The sequence below is a fragment of the Staurois parvus genome, unplaced genomic scaffold, assembly GCF_062004578.1.
Source record: "Staurois parvus isolate SC_StPar_1 unplaced genomic scaffold, SC_StPar_1.0 ptg000042l, whole genome shotgun sequence".
Classification (NCBI taxonomy): domain Eukaryota; kingdom Metazoa; phylum Chordata; class Amphibia; order Anura; family Ranidae; genus Staurois; species Staurois parvus.
Window position 1 is genome coordinate 1,223,870 of NW_028317838.1, and position 21,688 is coordinate 1,245,557.

The 21,688-nt window shown below is 50.1% G+C and overlaps 1 long non-coding RNA gene across 1 annotated transcript in view; it reads left to right on the plus strand.

The window, feature by feature from the left end:
• The first annotated feature begins 6,497 nt into the window (after window positions 1-6,497).
• LOC149470483 (uncharacterized) overlaps window positions 6,498-21,688 on the plus strand; it is a 40,971-nt gene continuing 25,780 nt past the window's right edge. Inside the window, exons 1-2 of the long non-coding RNA XR_016308633.1 lie at window positions 6,498-6,586; window positions 13,557-13,983. This is a non-coding gene — a long non-coding RNA (uncharacterized LOC149470483). The remainder of the gene's footprint in view (window positions 6,587-13,556; window positions 13,984-21,688) is intronic.

Here is a 21,688-nt window from a genome sequence, read left to right on the forward strand (position 1 = left end):
CCATTCCTAGTACATAGGACTCATCTTCCATACTACATTCATGATACAACAAGATGGAAACTCCCAATATACAGAGAAAATCTCCCATAAAATACATAGAAATCACATCTGCCCTAAAGGGCCATAAACATAAGAAGATTGCCCCCGACGACCCCAGATTCATCTACAATACTAGCCAAGGTGTCATTGGTCCCCCTAATACACGGATAGTACCCCAATCCTGCATTCATACATGTGACAATACACCATGGATTCCTCCCGCTCTATATTATGTCTCCATACAAATCAGTCGCCATCCAATCCATCCATCTCACAAAAGCTCCAATACCCAGCAAATGTTTCCGTCTCCTCCTAGTAATAACCATGTGATCTCCATGAGAATAAAGCGCCAATTTGTGTCCTTATCCCCTCCCCCTGCGCAGGATGTACACCCCTTCATGGCCACGCCTCTTTATGTAACTGACAATTGCGCGGTCGTGCAACGCTGCAACCAAACTAAATATCCGTCCTTTCTTCACACAAATAGAGCTTTCTGTCGGTTGGATGTCATCACCTGTGCGCTTTTTATTTTTCACACCATAAACAAAAAAAGACCAAAAATGTTGAAGAAAAATGATATTTTGTACTTTCAGCTATAAAATATATAAAGTAACCTCAAAGTTAGTTATAAATTTCACCAAAATGTCTCCCGCTCCATGTTTATGGGAAAAGGACCCCAATAAGTGGATATTGATTGCTGTGTGTGACCGTTATATCGTCTGCAGACTATGGGGAGATCATGGAATTTATGACTTTTTTTTTGCTATACAGCGCTGCGCTAGTTTAACTGACAATTGCGCGGTCGTGCAATACAATACATAAATTAAATATATGCACTTTTTTCACACAAATAGTGCTTTTTTTGGTATTTAATCTCCTGTGCGCTTCTTATTTTTGGTGCTATAAACAAAAACAGTTTTGAAATTAAAAAAAAAAACAATTTGCGATGGGAGTCACTTTGGGTGGGGGGCCCACGGAGAGGTGGGGAGACCCCTGTCTCAGCTCCGCATATCCCTTTTATGTGTAAGTCACCCTGTGCCTGTTAGGGGTGCAGGGTGATCTGTCCTAATATTGGGGTGGGGGGTTTTTTGATTGTTTAATGCCATGTAGTTGCATCCCATTGTTCTATTGTGTGTCTTGCTTGGGAGCAAACTATTATGGGATGTATGTGTTTGTGTATTGGCTTGGTGGGGGGGTTCCTCCAACAGCCCTCCCTCCTCCTGGGTAATACAATACAGTTGGAGGGATAATACAATGTACAGTAAAGGAAATGTGTATTTGCTCCCCGGCTGATGCTGAATGTTCGCCCCTCAAACAGAAATGATCGGTCTAACAATGGAATGTTCGCCCCTCACACAGAAATGATCGGTCTAACAATGGAATGTTCGCCCCTCACACAGAAATGATCGGTCTAACAATGGAATGTTCGCCCCTCACACAGAAATGATCGGTCTAACAATGGAATGTTCGCTGTAACACTGAGAGACAGAATACAACAACAAATTCAGCAGAAATGTGTCTAACAAATGATGACTGATCTGCATGTTCATGAGGGAAAGAAGGATTTGATCCCCTTCACAAAACATGACTTAGTAGTTGGTGGCAAATCCCTTGTTGGCCATCACAGAGGTCAGACGTTTCCTGGAGTTGGCCCCCAGGTTCGCACACATCTCAGGAGGGATTTTGGCCCACTCCTCTTGGCAGATCCTCTCCAAGTCTTTAAGGTTTGGTGGCTGACGTTTGGCAACTCAAATTTTCAGCTCCCTCCACAGATTTTCAATCGGATGAAGGTCTGGAGACTGGCTAGGCCACTCCAGGACCTTAATGTGCTTCTTCTTGAGCCGCTCCTTTGTTGCCTTGGCCGTGTGCTTTGGATCATTGTCATGCTGGAACACCCATCCACCACCCATTTTCAATGCCCTGGTTGAGGGAAGAAGGTTCTCACCCAAGATTTGATGGTACATTGCCCCGTCTATCATCCCTTTGTTGCGGTGCAGTTGTCCTGTCCCCTTAGCAGAAAAACACCCCCAAAGCAGAATGTTTCCACCACCATGTTTCTCAGTTGGGATGGTGTTCTTGGGGTCATAGGCAGCATTCCTCCTCCTCCAAACACGGCGAGTTGGGTTGATGCCAAAGAGCTGGATTTTGGTCTCCTCTGACCACAACACTTCCCACCAGTCCTCCTCTGCATCATTCAGATGTTCAGTGACAACCTTCAGATGGGCCTGGACATGTGCTTTCTTGAGGATTTCAGTCCTTGTCGGCGTAGTGTGTTACCAATTGTTTTCTTGGTGACTGTGGTCCCAGCTGCCTGGAGATCATTGACAAGATCCTCACGTGTAGTTCAGGGATGATCCCTCACTGTTCTCATGATCATTGACACTCCACGAGGTGAGACCTTGCATGGTGCACCAGACCTAGGGAGACTGACACTTGTTTTGTGTTTCTTCCATTTGTGAATGATTGCACCAACTGTTGTCACCTTCTCACCAAGCTGCTTGGCCATAGTTTGGTAGCCCAGTCCAGCCTTGTGTAGGTCTACCATCTTGTCCCTGACATCCTTGGACAGCTCTTTGGTCTTTGCCATGGTGGAGAGTTTGGAATCTGATGGTTTGATTGCTCCTGTGGACAGGTGTCTTTTATACAGGGAACACAATGAGATTAGCAGCACTCCCTTTAAGAGATTGCTTCCAATCTCAGCTTGTTACCTGTATGAGAGACACCTGGGAGCCAGAAATCCTGCTGAATGATAGGGGATCAAATCCTTCTTTCCCTCATGAACATGCAGATCAGTCATCATTTGTTAGACGCATTTCTGCTGAATTTGTTGTTGTATTCTGTCTCTCAGTGTTACACCGAACATTCCATTGTTAGACCGATCATTTCTGTGTGAGGGGCGAATGTTCAGCATCAGCCGGGGAGCGAATATGCATTTCCTTCACTGTATGGGGGATTATAATGTTTCTCTCTTAGGACGTCCTGTGTGAAAAGTTCTCCATCAGCTGATTGTTTTTGATCTTCCCTATACTGCCGCTCCCCCCATAGTGACACCACATTGCCCCCTCATGGTTCCTTTCCTCCAACCCCAGTGTCCTCCTGTACCCCCCTCCATTGCCCCCCTTCTTTCCTGATCTCTCCAGAAGTTTCTCATTCAGCTTCTTGTCTGTGTCCGTTCTTGTAGCTCAGAGAGGGGGCTGGGTGTCCTTCATGTTATTGTAGCTCAGAGAGGGGGAGGGGTGTCCTCCATGTTCTTGTAGCTCAGAGAGGGGGAGGGGGTGTCCTCCATGTTCTTGTAGCTCAGAGAGGGGTAGGGGTGTCATACATATTCTTGTAGCTCAGAGAGGGGGAGGGGTGTAACATAAATGTAGGGGTAGGGTAGTTGAGCTGTGATCTTACTGGAAGCCATGGTTGTCATACGGAGTGGAGGAGCCATCCCTACTGTGCCTATGGCTTGTGTTTCTTTGATCCAAAAATCTGAAAGTCAAGTGACAGAAGTGGGCAGAGCAGATCCCACCAATGAAGGAGGCCATGTGGATAGCATGCAGCCTGTTACAGCAGGTAACAATGTTTCAGCTGGACTCTGAGATACGGGTCCTGAGGATGTCCTAGCTCTTCCAGGATTGGGGAGTTGTGAGGATGTGTTTACAAAGGAAGCCACAGTTATCACAGGGGTGGGGTTGGAGGAGTCACTTCTGTGCTAACTACAGATGCCACTAACATACTGTCGGGTACTGACCTGGGGGAGTTGGTAGCCCAAAACAAGCCAAAGTCAGCCCCTCTGAGGTCTACATCTCCACCTGAGGCCCCGGATTCACGTAACGTACTGTTGAGTGATTCAGTGCACATTGAGAATTCTGGGGAGGGTCAGGGGGTGAATGACCATGTACCAGGTCCTGGCCCTAGTGGTTCTCTAGAGTCAAGGTCTGGGGAAGAACTTAAAACCACAACAGACTCTGAAACTGACAATGTGTTGTGTGATGTAAAATATCAAGAAGTGTGCAGTGCAGACCCTCCCTCTGTTGCAGTGAGGACCCTCAGCGCCCACCAGTCATCCTCACCCTGGCCCCTGCCCACTGCTACAGAGGAACTGTCTGAAGAGGGAGCTGATCAGTTCAGGTCAGACCCCTCTGAACCTGGCCCAAAGAGCCTGAGGTCTCCTCAGAATGTTGTCCACCTGGCACCTGTGGCAGATAGCTCTGAGTCCCTTGAGGCTGTAATAATTGATGGCAGAAGAGAAGGATCTTGGGGTTCTGGCTGAGGGACCACCAGCAGTGGATGGCAGGATGAGGATGTACAGGCAACAGGAATTTGTTTTTTTACCCATTTGTAAAGAAATAGAATGTTCTTCTGAAGTACCTGGTGAAGAGGCACATTGTGTTTCAGTAAGTCCTAGTATAGACCCGTATTGTGTGCCTCTATCCCCTTGTGGGAGGAAGTTTTCTTTTGTCTGCTCCCCTGTCACCACAGATACCAGTACTGCCATTTTGGATCCTGGACTGTGAAGCACAGAGGAGGGACCATACGGTGAGGGTTTAAATCTGACTCTACTCCCTCAGCAGCTGCGGCTGACGGCACTGAGTTTCCAGAGGTGGATATATTTGATGCCAGCCCAGAGGAGCTCAGGTGTTGTGCCAACAGAAGGTCGGCTAAGGACGGGGTAGAAGTGTGTGACGTGGGTCGGAACACAACCCCTGGTGTGTGATGTGGGTCAGAGGACAACCCCTGGTGTGTGACGTGGGTCAGAGGACAACCCCTGGTGCTTGATGTGGGTCAGAGGACAACCCCTGGTGTGTGACGTGGGTCGGAGGACAACCCCTGGTGTGTGACGTGGGTCGGAGGACAACCCCTGGTGTGTGACGTGGGTCGGAGGACAACCCCTGGTGTGCGATGTGGGTCAGAGGACAACCCCTGGTGTGTGACGTGGGTCAGAGGACAACCCCTGGTGCTTGACGTGGGTCAGAGGACAACCCCTGGTGTGTGACGTGGGTCGGAGGACAACCCCTGGTGTGTGACGTGGGTCGGAGGACAACCCCTGGTGTGTGACGTGGGTCGGAGGACAACCCCTGGTGTGCGATGTGGGTCAGAGGACAACCCCTGGTGTGTGACGTGAGTCAGAGGACAAGCCCTGGTGTGTGACGTGGGTCGGAGGGCAACCCCTGGTGTGTGACGTGGGTCGGAGGACAACCCCTGGTGTGTGACGTGGGTCGGAGGACAAGCCCTGGTGTGTGACGTGGGTCAGAGGACAACCCCTGGTGTGTGATGTGGGTCGGAGGACAAGCCCTGGTGTGTGACGTGAGTCGGAGGACAACCCCTGGTGGAATCCTTTCTCCTGTCTCTTTCCCCTCTGTCACCACAGTCACGGGTGCTGCCAGTGCAGACTCATTTCTGTGTGTTGCAGAGTGAAGTCTGCAGGATGTTGGGGCAAATTCAGCCCAATCAGTGTCTTCCACCTCAGGAGCTGCAGCTGACATCACTGAGGACTTCCAGGCTGATAGATCTGATGTTGGCCCGGAGGAGCTCAGGTGTTGTGCTGACAGACATCCTGCTGAGGAGGACAGAGTAGAAGGGTGTGGCACGGGTCAGAGGATGACTTCTGGTGGAATAAAGTCTTCTGTGGATTTATCCTTTGTCCCCACAGCTATGAGTATCATGATTGAGGATTCATTGCTGTGCACAGCAGAGGAAGGTCTGCAGGATGATGGGGGAACATTGACCGATCACCCAGGAACGACCTTATGCCAGGCTCAAACATCTGGGTGCGGTAACTAATAGAGACCCACCAGGTGAAGATGGCCAGGGGCTGAAGATGATGACAGAACACAATGACAGGTTTGCTGTACCCTTCCAGTAGGAAGTCGGTGGCCAGTGGATGAAGTGGATCTGCAGGGCGATCTGCTGGCCAGTTCTGATCCAGACCCTTTAGGATCACTCAGAGATAGCTAGTCGCCGTGGGCGTGTGTTGTATCCGGGACACAGCGCAGCTCACCTCGTCACTAATAGCAACAACCCGCTCACCGCTCTGTCCTCTGATTGATTTTTCTTTGTTATTTTCATCCTTTTACTGTTTTGGTTCCCCAACAGTTCAGCGCGGACAGCATGGAGTCCCAGCGGGGTTTGTGCTTTGTCCTTTTTCTGTGTTCCTTTCACACATTTCCCCTTTTTTCTCTTCTTTTATCAATTTTTGTTTTTATATTTTGTTTATCTAATTGGACCAGCACCATCTAGTGTCTGCTCTTCATACTGCCCCCTCTGTATTATCAGTCTGGAGTCACTTCCTGTCTGTGTCACTTCCTGTCTGTGTCACTTCCTGTCTGTGGCACTTCCTGTACGTGTCACTTCCTGTCTGTGTCACTTCCTTGTAATGCCACTTCCTGTCTGTGTCACTTCCTGGGAATGTCACTTCCTGTCTGTGTCACTTCCTGTCTGTGTCACTTCCTGTCCTGGGAACACTTTCCTCCTCTCAGCCATTTTAGATTGTCGGTCTCCATCGTGAACACACGGCCACCATAGGGCCAGCATGGGATCTTCTCCATGTCAGAGCACACGGGTAAGTCAGGTGGATCTCCTATTCCTGGTCCCGGCTATAGACGATCTGCGTGTATACATGTATATATATATATATATCTATCTCAGCATCTACTTCTCAGTGTTGGTTTCCTCCTCATTGCCGGCCATTAAATGGTCCTCAGAATGGCTCCGGTATTCCCTCCTAGGAAGGACATTCAGGCCGATCTCCCACCATGTTGTTATTATTATACAGGATGGATATGGCGCCAACAGTCTGCGCAGCGCTGTACAATATAAGGGGGGCGGTACAATTACAATACATTTCAGTACAGAAGGGATAGGAGGGCCCGGCCCGTGGAGCTTACAATCTAGAGGAAGGGGGAGGTGGTACAGAAGGTGATGGCTGCGGGGGATGGTCTGGTGGAGGTAAACCAAGTACAGTCCTTAGGTGGGGGTGGGGTGAGCTTCCCTGAATAAGTGAGTTTACAAAGATCACCTAAAGGCAGACAGGGTGGGGGCTGACCGGACATACTGGGGTAGGGAGTTCCAGAGGATGGGAGAGGCTCTGGAGGTGAGTGAGGGAGGAGGCGATGAGAGAACCAGAGAGGAAGATGCCTTGGGAGGAGCGGGCGATGTGGGCAATATCTGTGGATGAGGTTGGTGATGTAGCCGGGGGCGGGGTTGTGGATGGCTTTGTAAGGTGTGGTTAGTATTCTGAATTTTATACATTGGGTTAGTGGAGGCCAATGAAGGGATTGGCAGAGAGGGGTGGAGGTCAGTGATTGGAGGCCAGTGGAGGGATTGGCAGAGGGGGGTGGAGGACACTGAATGGAGGCCAGTGGAGGGATTGGCAGAGAGGGGTGGAGGACACTGAGTGGAGGCCAGTGGAGGGATTGGCAGAGGGGTGGAGGACACTGAATGGAGGCCAGTGGAGGGATTGGCAGAGGGGGTGGAGGACACTGAGTGGAGGTCAAAGGAGGGATTGGCAGAGAGGGTGGAGGACACTGAATGGAGGTCAGTGAAGGGATTAGCAGAGAGGGGTGGAGGACACTGAGCGGAGGTCAAAGGAGGGATTGGCAAAGAGGGTGGAGGACACTGAATGGAGGTCAGTGAAGGGATTGGCAGAGGGGAGTGGAGGACACTGAATGGAGGCTAGTGAGGGGATTGCCAGAGAGGGGTGGAGGACACTGAATGGAGGCCAGTAGAGGGATTGGCAGAGGGGGGTGGAGGACACTGAATGGAGGTCAGTGAGGGGATTGGCAGAGAGGGGTGGAGGACACTGAGTGGAGGTCAGTGAGGGGATTAGCAGAGAGGGGTGGAGGACACAGAGCGGAGGTCAGTGGAGGGATTGGCAGAGAGGGGTGGAGGACACTGAATGGAGGTCAGTGAAGGGATTGGCAGAGGGGGGTGGAGGACACTGAATGGAGGCTAGTGAGGGGATTGCCAGAGAGGGGTGGAGGACACTGAATGGAGGCCAGTAGAGGGATTGGAAGAGGGGGGTGGAGGACACTGAATGGAGGTCAGTGAGGGGATTGGCAGAGAGGGGTGGAGGACACTGAGTGGAGGTCAGTGAGGGGATTGGCAGAGAGGGGTGGAGGACACAGAGCAGAGGTCAGTGGAGGGATTGGCAGAGAGGGGTGGAGGACACTGAATGGAGGTCAGTGAAGGGATTGGCAGAGGGGGAGGACACAGAATGGAGGTCAGTGGAGGCATTGGCAGAGGGGGGTGGAAGACACTGAATGGAGGCTAGTGAGGGGATTGCCAGAGAGGGGTGGAGGACACTGAATGGAGGCCAGTAGAGGGATTGGCAGAGAGGGGTGGAGGACACTGAATGGAGGTCAGTGAGGGGATTGGCAGAGAGGGGTGGAGGTCAGTGAGGGGATTGGCAGAGAGGGGTGGAGGACACTGAGTGGAGGTCATTGAGGGGATTAGCAGAGAGGGGTGGAGGGTGTATATGGGAAGGTAGGTGATGGGGAGGTAGGTGATCTGGGTGTATATGGGGAGGTAGGTGATATGTGTGATCTGGGTATGTATGAGGGGGAGGTAGGTGATCTGGGTGTATATGGGGGAAGGTAGGTGATCTGTGGGATCTGGGTGTATATGGGGAGGTAGGTGATCTGTGGGATCTGGGTGTATATGGGGGAGGTAGGTGATCTGTGGGATCTGGGTGTATATGGGGGAGGTAGGTGATCTGTGGGATCAGGGTGTATATGGGGGAGGTAGGTGATCTGGGTGTATATGGGGGAGGTAGGTGGTCTGTGGGATCAGGGTGTATATGGGGGAGGTAGGTGATCTGGGTGTATATGGGGGAGGTAGGAGATCTGAGGGATCTGGGTGTATATGGGGGAGGTAGGTGATCTGTGGGATCTGGGTGTATATGGGAAGGTAGGTGATCTGTGGGATCTGGGTGTATATGGGGGAAGGTAGGTGATCTGTGAGTGCAGGGGAGGTAGGTGATCTGTGAGTGCAGGGGAGGTAGGTGATCTATGAGTGCAGTGGAGGTAGGTGATCTGTGAGGGAAGGGGAGGTAGGTGATCTGTGAGTGCAGTGGAGGTAGGTAGTCTGGGAACTCTCTGGTTGTTGGGGAGTTGGGTCATCTGTGTTCCGGGAGGTAGGTAGTCTTTTGGATCTGTTTGTGGAGGAGGTAGATGATATTTGGGTCATACAGGTGAGGTAGGTGATCTATTGGATCATTTTTTGGGAGAAGGATGGTGAGCTCTGGGAACTGAATGTCAGATGTGTATGGGGGAGGGGTGAGAAGCTGAGGAGGGATGTGTATGGGGGAGGGGTGAGAAGCTGAGGAGGGATGTGTATGGGGGAGGGGTGAGAAGCTGGGGAGGGATGTGTATGGGGGAGGGGTGAGAAGCTGGGAGGGATGTGTATGGGGGAGGGGTGAGAAGCTGAGGAGGGATGTGTATGGGGGAGGGGTGAGAAGCTGGGGCCGGGTATGTATGGGGGAGGGGTGAGAAGCCAAGGATAGGTATGTATGGAGGAGGGGTGAGAAGTCGGGGATAGGTATGTATGGGGGAGGGGTGAGAAGCTGGGGCCGGGTATGTATAGGGGAGGGGTGAGAAGCCAAGGATGGGTATGTATGGAGGAGGGGTGAGAAGTCGGGGATGGGTATGTATGGAGGAGGGGTGAGATGTCGGGGATTGGTATATATGGGGGAGGGGTGAGAAGCCAAGGATGGGTATGTATGGGGGAGGGGTGAGAAGCCAAGGACGGGTATGTAGGGGGGGGAGGGGTGGAGAAGCCGGGGACTTGTATGTATGGGGTAGGGTTGAGAAGCTGGGGACGGGTATGTATGGGGGAGGGTTGAGAAGCCAAAGACGGGTATGTATGGGGGAGGGGTGAGAAGCCGGGGACGGGTATGTATGGGGGAGGGGTGAGAAGCCGGGGACGGGTATGTATGGGGGAGGGGTGAGAAGCCGGGGACGGGTATGTATGGGGGAGGGGTGAGAAGCCGGGGACGGGTATGTATGGGGGAGGGGTATGTATGGGGGAGGGGTGAGAAGCCGGGGAAGGGTACGTATGGGGGAGGGGTGAGAAGCCGGGGACGGGTACGTATGGGGGAGGGGTGAGAAGCCGGGGACGGGTACGTATGGGGGAGGGGTGAGAAGCCGGGGACGGGTACGTATGGGGGAGGGGTGAGAAGCCGGGGACGGGTACGTATGGGGGAGGGGTGAGAAGCCGGGGACGGGTACGTATGGGGGAGGGGTGAGAAGCGAAGGACGGGTACGTATGGGGGAGGGGTGAGAAGCCGGGGACGGGTATGTATGGGGGAGGGGTGAGAAGCCAGGGACGGGTATGTATGGGGGAGGGGTGAGAAGCCGGGGACGGGTATGTACGGGGGAGGGGTGAGAAACCGGGGACGGGTATGTACGGGGGAGGGGTGAGAAGCCGGGGACGGGTATGTACGGGGGAGGGGTGAGAAGCCGGGGACGGGTATTTATGGGGGAGGGGTGTGAAGCCGTGGACGGGTATGTATGGGGGAGGGGTGTTAAGCCGTGGACGGGTATGTATGGGGGAGGGGTGAGAAGTCGGGGACGGGTATGTATGGGGGAGGGGTGAGAAGCCGTGGACGGGTATGTATGGGGGAAGGGTGAGAAGTCGAGGACAGGTATGTATGGGGGAGGGGTGAGAAGCCGTGGACGGGTATGTATGGGGGAGGGGTGTAAAGCCTGGGACGGGTATGTATGGGGGAGGGGTGAGAAGCCGGGGACGGGTATGTATGGGGGAGGGGTGAGAAGACGGGTACGTATGGGGGAGGGGTGAGAAGCGAAGGACGGGTATGTATGGGGGAGGGGTGAGAAGCGAAGGACGGGTATGTATGGGGGAGGGGTGAGAAGCGAAGGACGGGTATGTATGGGGGAGGGGTGAGAAGCGAAGGACGGGTATGTATGGGGGAGGGGTGAGAAGCGAAGAACGGGTATGTATGGGGGAGGGGTGAGAAGCGAAGGACGAGTATGTATGGGGGAGGGGTGAGAAGCGAAGGACGAGTATGTATGGGGGAGGGGTGAGAAGCCGGGGACGGGTATGTATGGGGGAGGGGTGAGAAGACAGGTATGTATGGGGGAGGGGTGAGAAGCCGGGGACGGGTATGTATGGGGGAGGGGTGAGAAGCCGGGGACGGGTATGTACGGGGGAGGGGTGAGAAGCCGGGGACGGGTATGTACGGGGGAGGGGTGAGAAGCCGGGGACGGGTATGTATGGGGGAGGGGTGAGAAGCCGGGGACGGGTATGTACGGGGGAGGGGTGAGAAGCGAAGGACGGGTATGTATGGGGGAGGGGTGAGAAGCGAAGGACGGGTATGTATGTGGGAGGGGTGAGAAGCCGGGGATGGGTGAGAAGTCTGGAATGGGTATGTATGGGGGAGGGGTGAGAAGCTGGGGACGGGTATGTATGGGGGAGGGGTGAGAAGCCAAGGATGGGTATGTATGGGGGAGGGGGTGTAAGGACTCATTGGGCTCATTCCCAGCACACAGCCCATGGTATTGTGTGTAGAATGCGTGTTCTCTGGTGTGCAGTGGGGGGGGGGGGGGGCGCTGTTGTGCGGTGTAATGAGTTAGGACACAGGGCGGAGCTTGCTTTCGTCTATAGAATGCTGTGGGCGGGGCTCTGTGTCATATCATACAAGGTGTGGGGACGCTCTGCACACACAATACAGCCTCATGGGGAATGAAGACGTTTCCGGAATGAAGACGTTTCCAGCAGTGAGAAGATGATGGAAGACGTTTTTGGAATGAAGACGTTTCTAGCAGTGAGAAGATGATGGAAGACGTTTTTGGAATGAAGACGTTTCTAGCAGTGAGAAGATGATGGAAGACGTTTTTGGAATGAAGACGTTTCTAGCAGTGAGAAGATGATGGAAGACGTTTCCGGAATGAAGACGTTTCTAGCAGTGAGAAGATGATGGAAGACGTTTCCAGGAGTGAGAAGATGATGGAAGACGTTTCCGGAATGAAGACGTTTCTAGCAGTGAGAAGATGATGGGAGACGTTTCCGGAATGAAGACGTTTCTAGCAGTGAGAAGATGATGGAAGACGTTTCCGGAATGAAGACGTTTCTAGCAGTGAGAAGATGATGGAAGACGTTTCCGGAATGAAGACGTTTCTAGCAGTGAGAAGATGATGGAAGACGTTTCCGGAATGAAGACGTTTCTAGCAGTGAGAAGATGATGGAAGACGTTTCCGGAATGAAGACGTTTCCAGCAGTGAGAAGATGATGGAAGACGTTTCCGGAATGAAGACGTTTCCAGCAGTGAGAAGATGATGGAAGACGTTTCCGGAATGAAGACGTTTCTAGCAGTGAAAAGATGATGGAAGACGTTTCTGGAATGACCCTCCCATTTTCCTCCCATCCATTATGATGATCCACTATTGTCCTCCATAGTTCCTCCCCTCCATTAAGATGACCCCCCCCATTGTCCTCCATAGTTCCTCCCCGCCATTATGATGACCCCACATTGTCCTCCATAGTTCCTCCCCTCCATTATGATGACCCTACGTTGTTCTCCATAGTTCTCCCCTCCATTATGATGACCCCACGTTGTCCTCCATAGTTCCTCCCCTCCATTATGATGACCCCACGTTGTCCTCTATAGTTCCTCCCCTCCATTATGATGACTCCCCCCATTGTCCTCCATAGTTCCTCCCCTCCATTATGATGACCCCACGTTGTCTTCTATAGTTCCTCCCCTCCATTATGATGACCCCACGTTGTCCTCCATAGTTCCTTCCCTCCATTATGATGACCCCACGTTGTCCTCCATAGTTCCTTCCCTCCATTATGATGACCCCACGTTGTCCTCCGTAGTTCCTCCCCTCCATTATGATGACCCCCCATTGTCCTCCATAGTTCCTCCCCTCCATTATGATGATCCCACATTGCCCTCCATAGTTCCTCCCCTCCATTATGATGACCCAACATTGTCCTCCATAGTTCCTCTCTCCTTTTCTTTTAGTGACACCACATTGCCCCCCCATGGTACCCCCCCACTTAGTGACACCACATTGCCCCCCCATGGTTCCCCTCTCTCCCTTCAATAGCTGCTGTGACCCCAGTAGTCTCCCTCTATGGCTTCTTCCATCCTGATCTCTCCAGACATTTCTTCTTCAGCTTCTTGTCTGTTTCCGACTGCAGCTCCATGTAAGAGGGGGAGGGGTGTCCCCTAGTGCAGGAAATGATGGGTAAGAGGTGATCTCAGTGTAGAGGGTGTCTTTAGTGGGGGAGAGAGGGTGTCTTTAGTGGAGGAGATGGAGGTTTTCTTGGGGGGAAATAACACCAGATCTAAATCCTCCTGAGAAGACAAGGGTCATTGGGGTGACATGGCAGAACTTTAGCTGAACATTAGACAGCACCGCGTATTCCAAGGGGGCTGGGAGGCCAACTGAACCCAGCTTTGTTTGCGGACAGGGAGGAGTCCAATGGTCTGTTTGCGGACAGGGAGGAGTCCAATGGTCTGTTTGCACAAGTCCTAAACAAAAGCTCCATTGTTCTCATTTCTCCAGAAGGAAGAAGCTGGTCTGGCTGTACAGATCACACAGGTGGAGTCTACACTGCAGTCTGCATTGTCAGCCGAGCAGCTGAAGGAGTCCAACATCTAAACGTCTACTAATCAGGCGTACTCTTGGAGCACCACCTACACAAGACTCACCTCGTCCATCTAGACTGCTCACTAGACCTTCTTCTACAGCCTCTGAGCCATCACTTCCCTCCTCTGCTGGTGGAGCTTTATTAGGATCTATAGAGGGACAACACTGGCCTCGTTTTGTCCATCAGAATCAAGGAAACGGCAGAGATCCGGCCATAGGGGAGGTAGGAAACACCAACACTGCAACAAGGGATCTCCCACTCATCCAACCATCCCAACAGATGATTCATCATCAACAGGAATAGACGGAATTGTCACCTTCACCTCCGCTGGACTGACATTGGGTAAGATGGACCTTCTGGGGAAAGGTTTGGGCTTTAGCCCTAAAGGTATCATGACGTTTTGTTGGCACAGGACTTGTATAGATGTTTCAGGAATATTAGATTGAAGGGACATTATTCCTGGAGAGGCCATATTGAGGGATCATCTGTAGTCACACCACTGAGTAGGTCTGTCTGAGGTTTACACACAAAATGGAAGTTTCCACCACCCACTACATATGCAGCAGCAGAAATGTTCCTTCATTTGGATGGTAAAGTATGACAGTCTATAATCAGGAACTATGGGGTCATGTCCTAATCATGGGACCATTGAGGAGAAAGGTGCATTGTCATCATTAGCAGCAAGGGGAGATATAACAATGAAGCCAGCTGATAAGGGGGATGGGTTGTCATTCTGGACACAGCATATGATGACAATGAGGTCATGTGACAATCATCTGATTTACATGTATATGAGAAATTGTCAGGTGACCCTGTATTAGGTCTACAGAGAACATTGAGATCTATATTAGATGGAGGGCTGAGGAAGGGGGGCATTTCAAAGGATATTTCAGAGGATTTATGGACACAACATCCCATTACACTGCTATTATATACATTACCTAAGATACAGAAACCACCACCCTTCCCACCAGGTAGGTCAGTAGTGGGGGGAGGGGGATCTTTATATTTTCCAGCAGATACTTTACCTGATAAGGTGCCGTCACCTCTGGTACAGAAAACTAAAGCCTATGTCCGGGTGCAGCAGATTTGTTTAGTAAGATGAGATCTCTATTCCTGGGAGATTTGGACATTTATGGAAGGATTTGTTTGTATCTTTCTGTAGGATGCCATGGGCCCTCCTTAGGTCGGTGTCGTCGGGGTCCCGGTGTTTGTATCTTTCTGTAGGATGCCATGGGCCCTCCTTAGGTCGGTGTCGTCGGGGTCCCGGTGTTTGTATCTTTCTGTAGGATGCCATGGGCTCTCCTTAGGTCGGTGTCGTCGGGGTCTCGGTGTTTGTATCTTTCTGTAGGATGCCATGGGCCCTCCTTAGGTCGGTGTTGTCGGGGTCCCGGTGTTTGTATCTTTCTGTAGGATGCCATAGGATGCCATGGGCCCTCCTTAGGTCGGTGTCGTCGGGGTCTCAGTGTTTGTATCTTGCTGTAGGATGCCATGGACAGTCTGTAAGGTGTTCCTTAATGCTTTGTATTCTCTGTTGATCCATTTATTGGGTTGTTTGTTGGATGGTTTCTTGTGGATGACTTTTCTCAGCTGGGATGTTTCTACAATGGTGTGTGATATTTTATGGAGGTTCTTTGCTGCCGGGTTCACACCTCGTGCACTTACCTCATAGGTGTAGTTTTCTGGCAGTTTTTTTGTTTTCAGTTTCAGTTACCTTTCTGCATTTTGTGGTAGACTGTTTGTTTGGACCATTTAAATAATAGTGGCAGGTTGCAGACATAAGTCTGGAGGTTTAGAGATGGTTTGTTTGAAGATTTATTTTATATAGAAGTAGTTGGTTGTGGTCTGATAGATGTTTGTGGATTAACTGTAAGGACATTGATGAGTGAAGGGTTCATATCTGTGATGACATAGTCTACCACTGTAAGGACATTGACGAGTGATGGCCTCATATCTGTGATGGCATAGTCTACCACTGTAAGGACATTGACGAGTGAAGGGTTCATATCTGTGATGGCATAGTCTACCACTGTAAGGACATTGACGAGTGAAGGGTTCATATCTGTGATGGCATAGTCTACCACTGTAAGGACATTGACGAGTGAAGGGTTCATATCTGTGATGGCATAGTCTACCACTGTAAGGACATTGATGAGTGATGGGTTCATATCTGTGATGGCATAGTCTACCACTGTAAGGACATTGATGAGTGATGGGTTCATATCTGTGATGGCATAGTCTACCACTGTAAGGACATTGATGAGTGATGGGTTCATATCTGTGATGGCATAGTCTACCACTGTAAGGACATTGATGAGTGATGGCCTCATATCTGTGATGGCATAGTCTACCACTGTAAGGACATTGATGAGTAAAGGCCTCGTATCTGTGATGGCATAGTCTACCACTGTAAGGACATTGATGAGTGATGGGTTCGTATCTGTGATGGCATAGTCTACCTCTGTAAGGACATTGATGAGTGATGGGCACATATCTGTGATGGCATAGTCTACCACTGTAAGGACATTGATGAGTGATGGGCACATATCTGTGATGGCATAGTCTACCACTGTAAGGACATTGATGAGTGAAGGGTTCATATCTGTGATGGCATAGTCTACCACTGTAAGGACATTGATGAGTGATGGGTTCGTATCTGTGATGGCATAGTCTACCTCTGTAAGGACATTGACGAGTGAAGGCCTCATATCTGTGATGGCATAGTCTACCACTGTAAGGACATTGATGAGTGAAGGGTTCACATCTGTGATGGCATAGTCTACCACTGTAAGGACATTGACGAGTGAAGGGTTCATATCTGTGATGGCATAGTCTACCACTGTAAGGACATTGACGAGTGATGGGTTCATATCTGTGATGGCATAGTCTACCACTGTAAGGACATTGATGAGTGAAGGGTTCATATCTGTGATGTCATAGTCTACCACTGTAAGGACATTGATGAGTGAAGGGTTATTTATTTATTTATTTATTTATCGAGTTTATATAGCGCCAAAGGGTTTGCTCAGCGCTGTACAATAGAGGGGGGACAATACATGAAACAGTACAGTAACTACAAACAGCACACAAGGGGTAAGAGGGCCCTACTCTTTCGAGCTTACAATCTAGGAGGGAGGGGGTAGAGGTACAGGAGGAAATGGCTGTGGGGGATGGAGTGGTAGGAGGAGGGAAGGGCAGCGGCTGTTAGGTGAGGGTGGGGTAGGCTTCCCTGAAGAGGTGGGTTTTCAGGGAGCGCCTGAAGGTGAGGAGGGAAGGTGACAGTCTGATGGATTGGGGTAGTGAGTTCCAGAGGATGGGGGAGGACCTGGAGAAGTCTTGCAGTCGTGCATGGGAGGAGGAGACCAGGGAGCAAGATAGAAGGAGGTCCTGTGAAGAGCGAAGGGTACGGGTAGGGTGGTACTTGGGAATCAGGTCAGTGAGGTAGTTAGGGGCAGTGTTGTGAATGGCTTTATAGGTCAGAGTGAGCAGTTTGAATTTAATGCGTTGGGCAATGGGGAGCCAGTGGAGGGAGAGGCAGAGGGGGGTGGCAGAGGTGGAGCGGCTGGTGAGGTGGATGAGTCTGGCAGCTGAGTTCAGGATGGTCTGAAGCGGGGAGAGTTTGCACTGGGGTAGGCCGATGAGGAGGGAGTTGCAGTAGTCAAGGCGTGAGATAATCAGGGAGTGAACGAGTAGTTTAGTGGTGTCTGGGGTAAGGAAGGAGCGTATTTTGGCAATGTTGCGAAGGTGGAGCCTGCATGTATTTGTGAGTGATTTGACATGAGGTTGGAAGGAAAGGTTTGAGTCCAGAATGACGCCAAGGACCTTGGCTTGCTGGGCGGGATTGATGGTGGTGTTGTTGGTAGTGATGGAAAGGATGGGGGGGGGGGCACGGGAAGGGGGAAAGACGAGAAGCTCGGTTTTGGAGAGGTTGAGTTTGAGGAAATGGAGCAACATCCAGTCAGAGATGTCGTTTAGGAGGTGAGTGATGCGGGCGGAGAATGTGGGGGTGAGGTGAGGGGTGGATAGGTAGATTTGAGTATCATCAGCATAGAGGTGGTAGTTGAAGCCGTGGGAGTGTATGAGTTTGCCAAGGGAGGAGGTGTAGATGGAGAAGAGAAGGGGTCCAAGGACAGAGCCCTGGGGGACCCCAACAGAGAGGGGGAGGGAAGAGGAGGTGGCGCCGTTGTAGGAAACGCTGAAGGAGCGTTGGGATAGATAGGACGAGAACCAAGAGAGAGCGGTGTCTCTGATGCCAAGGGAGAGTAGTTTATTAAGGAGGAGGGGGTGGTCGACTGTGTCAAAAGCCGCAGAGAGGTCTAGGAGGAGGAGGACATGATGGCATAGTCTACCACTGTAAGGACATTTACAAGTGAAGGCTTCACATCTGTGATGGCATAGTCTACCACTGTAAGGACATTGATGAGTGAAGGGTTCATATCTGTGATGGCATAGTCTACCACTGTAAGGACATTGATGAGTGAAGGCCTCATATCTGTGATGGCATAGTCTACCACTGTAAGGACATTGAGTGAAGGGTTCATATCTGTGATGGCATAGTCTGCCTCTGTAAGAACATTGACGAGTAAAGGGTTCACATCTGTGATGGCATAGTCTGCCTCTGTAAGAACATTGACGAGTAAAGGGTTCACATCTGTGATGGCATAGTCTACCACTGTAAGGACATTGACGAGTGATGGGTTCATATCTGTGATGGCATAGTCTACCACTGTAAGGACATTGACGAGTGAAGGGTTCATATCTGTGATGGCATAGTCTACCACTGTAAGGACATTGACGAGTGAAGGGTTCATATCTGTGATGGCATAGTCTACCACTGTAAGGACATTGACGAGTGAAGGGTTCATATCTGTGATGGCATAGTCTACCACTGTAAGGACATTGACGAGTGAAGGGTTCATATCTGTGATGGCATAGTCTACCACTGTAAGGACATTGATGAGTGAAGGGTTCATATCTGTGATGGCATAGTCTACCACTGTAAGGACATTGACGAGTGAAGGGTTCATATCTGTGATGGCATAGTCTACCACTGTAAGGACATTGAGTGAAGGGTTGACATCTGTGATGGCATAGTCTGCCTCTGTAAGAACATTGACTAGTGAAGGGTTCATATCTGTGATGGCATAGTCTACCACTGTAAGGACATTGACGAGTGAAGGCCTCATTTCTGTGATGGCATAGTCTACCACTGTAAGGACATTGATGAGTGAAGGCCTCATATCTGTGATGGCATAGTCTACCACTGTAAGGACATTGATGAGTGAAGGGTTCATATCTGTGATGGCATAGTCTACCACTGTAAGGACATTGATGAGTGATGGGTTCATATCTGTGATGGCATAGTCTACCACTGTAAGGACATTGATGAGTGATGGGTTCATATCTGTGATGGTATAGTCTACCACTGTAAGGACATTGATGAGTGATGGGTTCGTATCTGTGATGGCATAGTCTACCTCTGTAAGGACATTGATGAGTGATGGGCACATATCTGTGATGGCATAGTCTACCACTGTAAGGACATTGATGAGTGATGGGCACATATCTGTGATGGCATAGTCTACCACTGTAAGAACATTGATGAGTGAAGGGTTCACATCTGTGATGGCATAGTCTACCACTGTAAGGACATTGACGAGTGAAGGGTTCATATCTGTGATGGCATAGTCTACCACTGTAAGGACATTGACGAGTGATGGGTTCATATCTGTGATGGCATAGTCTACCACTGTAAGGACATTGATGAGTGAAGGGTTCACATCTGTGATGGCATAGTCTACCACTGTAAGGACATTGATGAGTGAAGGCCTCATATCTGTGATGTCATAGTCTACCACTGTAAGGACATTGATGAGTGAAGGGTTCACAACTGTGATGGCATAGTCTACCACTGTAAGGACATTGATGAGTGAAGGGTTCATATCTGTGATGGCATAGTCTACCACTGTAAGGACATTGATGAGTGAAGGCCTCATATCTGTGATGGCATAGTCTACCACTGTAAGGACATTGAGTGAAGGGTTCACATCTGTGATGGCATAGTCTGCCTCTGTAAGAACATTGACGAGTAAAGGGTTCACATCTGTGATGGCATAGTCTACCACTGTAAGGACATTGACGAGTGATGGGTTCATATCTGTGATGGCATAGTCTACCACTGTAAGGACATTGACGAGTGAAGGGTTCATATCTGTGATGGCATAGTCTACCACTGTAAGGACATTGACGAGTGAAGGGTTCATATCTGTGATGGCATAGTCTACCACTGTAAGGACATTGACGAGTGAAGGGTTCATATCTGTGATGGCATAGTCTACCACTGTAAGGACATTGACGAGTGAAGGGTTCATATCTGTGATGGCATAGTCTACCACTGTAAGGACATTGATGAGTGAAGGGTTCATATCTGTGATGGCATAGTCTACCACTGTAAGGACATTGACGAGTGAAGGGTTCATATCTGTGATGGCATAGTCTACCACTGTAAGGACATTGACTAGTGAAGGCCTCATATCTGTGATGGCATAGTCTACCACTGTAAGGACATTGAGTGAAGGGTTGACATCTGTGATGGCATAGTCTGCCTCTGTAAGAACATTGACGAGTGAAGGGTTCATATCTGTGATGGCATAGTCTACCACTGTAAGGACATTGACGAGTGAAGGCCTCATTTCTGTGATGGCATAGTCTACCACTGTAAGGACATTGATGAGTGAAGGCCTCATATCTGTGATGGCATAGTCTACCACTGTAAGGACATTGATGAGTGAAGGGTTCATATCTGTGATGGCATAGTCTACCACTGTAAGGACATTGATGAGTGATGGGTTCATATCTGTGATGGCATAGTCTACCTCTGTAAGGACATTGACGAGTGAAGGCCTCATATCTGTGATGGCATAGTCTACCTCTGTAAGGACATTGATGAGTGATGGGTTCATATCTGTGATAACATAGTCTGCCACTGTAAGGACATTGATGAGTGAAGGGTTCATATCTGTGATGACATAGTCTGCCACTGTAAGGACATTGATGAGTGAAGGCCTCATATCTGTGATGGCATAGTCTGCCACTGTAAGGACATTGATGAGTGAAGGCCTCATATCTGTGATGGCATAGTCTGCCACTGTAAGGACATTGACGAGTGAAGGGTTCATATCTGTGATTGCATAGTCTGCCACTGTAAGGACATTGACGAGTGAAGGGTTCATATCTGTGATGGCATAGTCTGCCACTGTAAGGACATTGACGAGTGAAGGGTTCATATCTGTGATGGCATAGTCTGCCACTGTAAGGACATTGATGAGTGAAGGGGTTCATATCTGTGATGGCATAGTCTACCTCTGTAAGGACATTGATGAGTGATGGGTTCATATCTGTGATGACATAGTCTACCACCGAAAAGACATTTACGAGTGAAGGCTTCACATCTGTGATGACATAGTCTACCTCTGTAAGGACATTGAGGAGTGTAGGCCTCATATCTGTGATGGCATAGTCTACCACTTTAAGGACATTGACGAGTGAAGGCCTCGTATCTGTGATGACATAGTCTGCCACGGTAAGGACATTGATGAGTGAAGGCCTCATATCTGTGATGGCATAGTCTGCCACTGTAAGGACATTGATGAGTGAAGGGTTCATATCTGTGATGGCATAGTCTACCTCTGTAAGCACATTGAGTGAAGGCCTCATATCTGTGATGGCATAGTCTACCTCTGTAAGGACATTGATGAGTGAAGGGTTCACATCTGTGATGGCATAGTCTACCACTGTAAGGACATTGACGAGTGAAGGCCTCATATCTGTGATGGCATAGTCTACCTCTGTAAGGACATTGATGAGTGAAGGGTTCACATCTGTGATGGCATAGTCTACCTCTGTAAGGACATTGATGAGTGAAGGGTTCAAATCTGTGATGGCATAGTCTACCACTGTAAGGACATTGACGAGTGAAGGCCTCATATCTGTGATGGCATAGTCTGCCACTGTAAGGACATTGACGAGTGAAGGGTTCATATCTGTG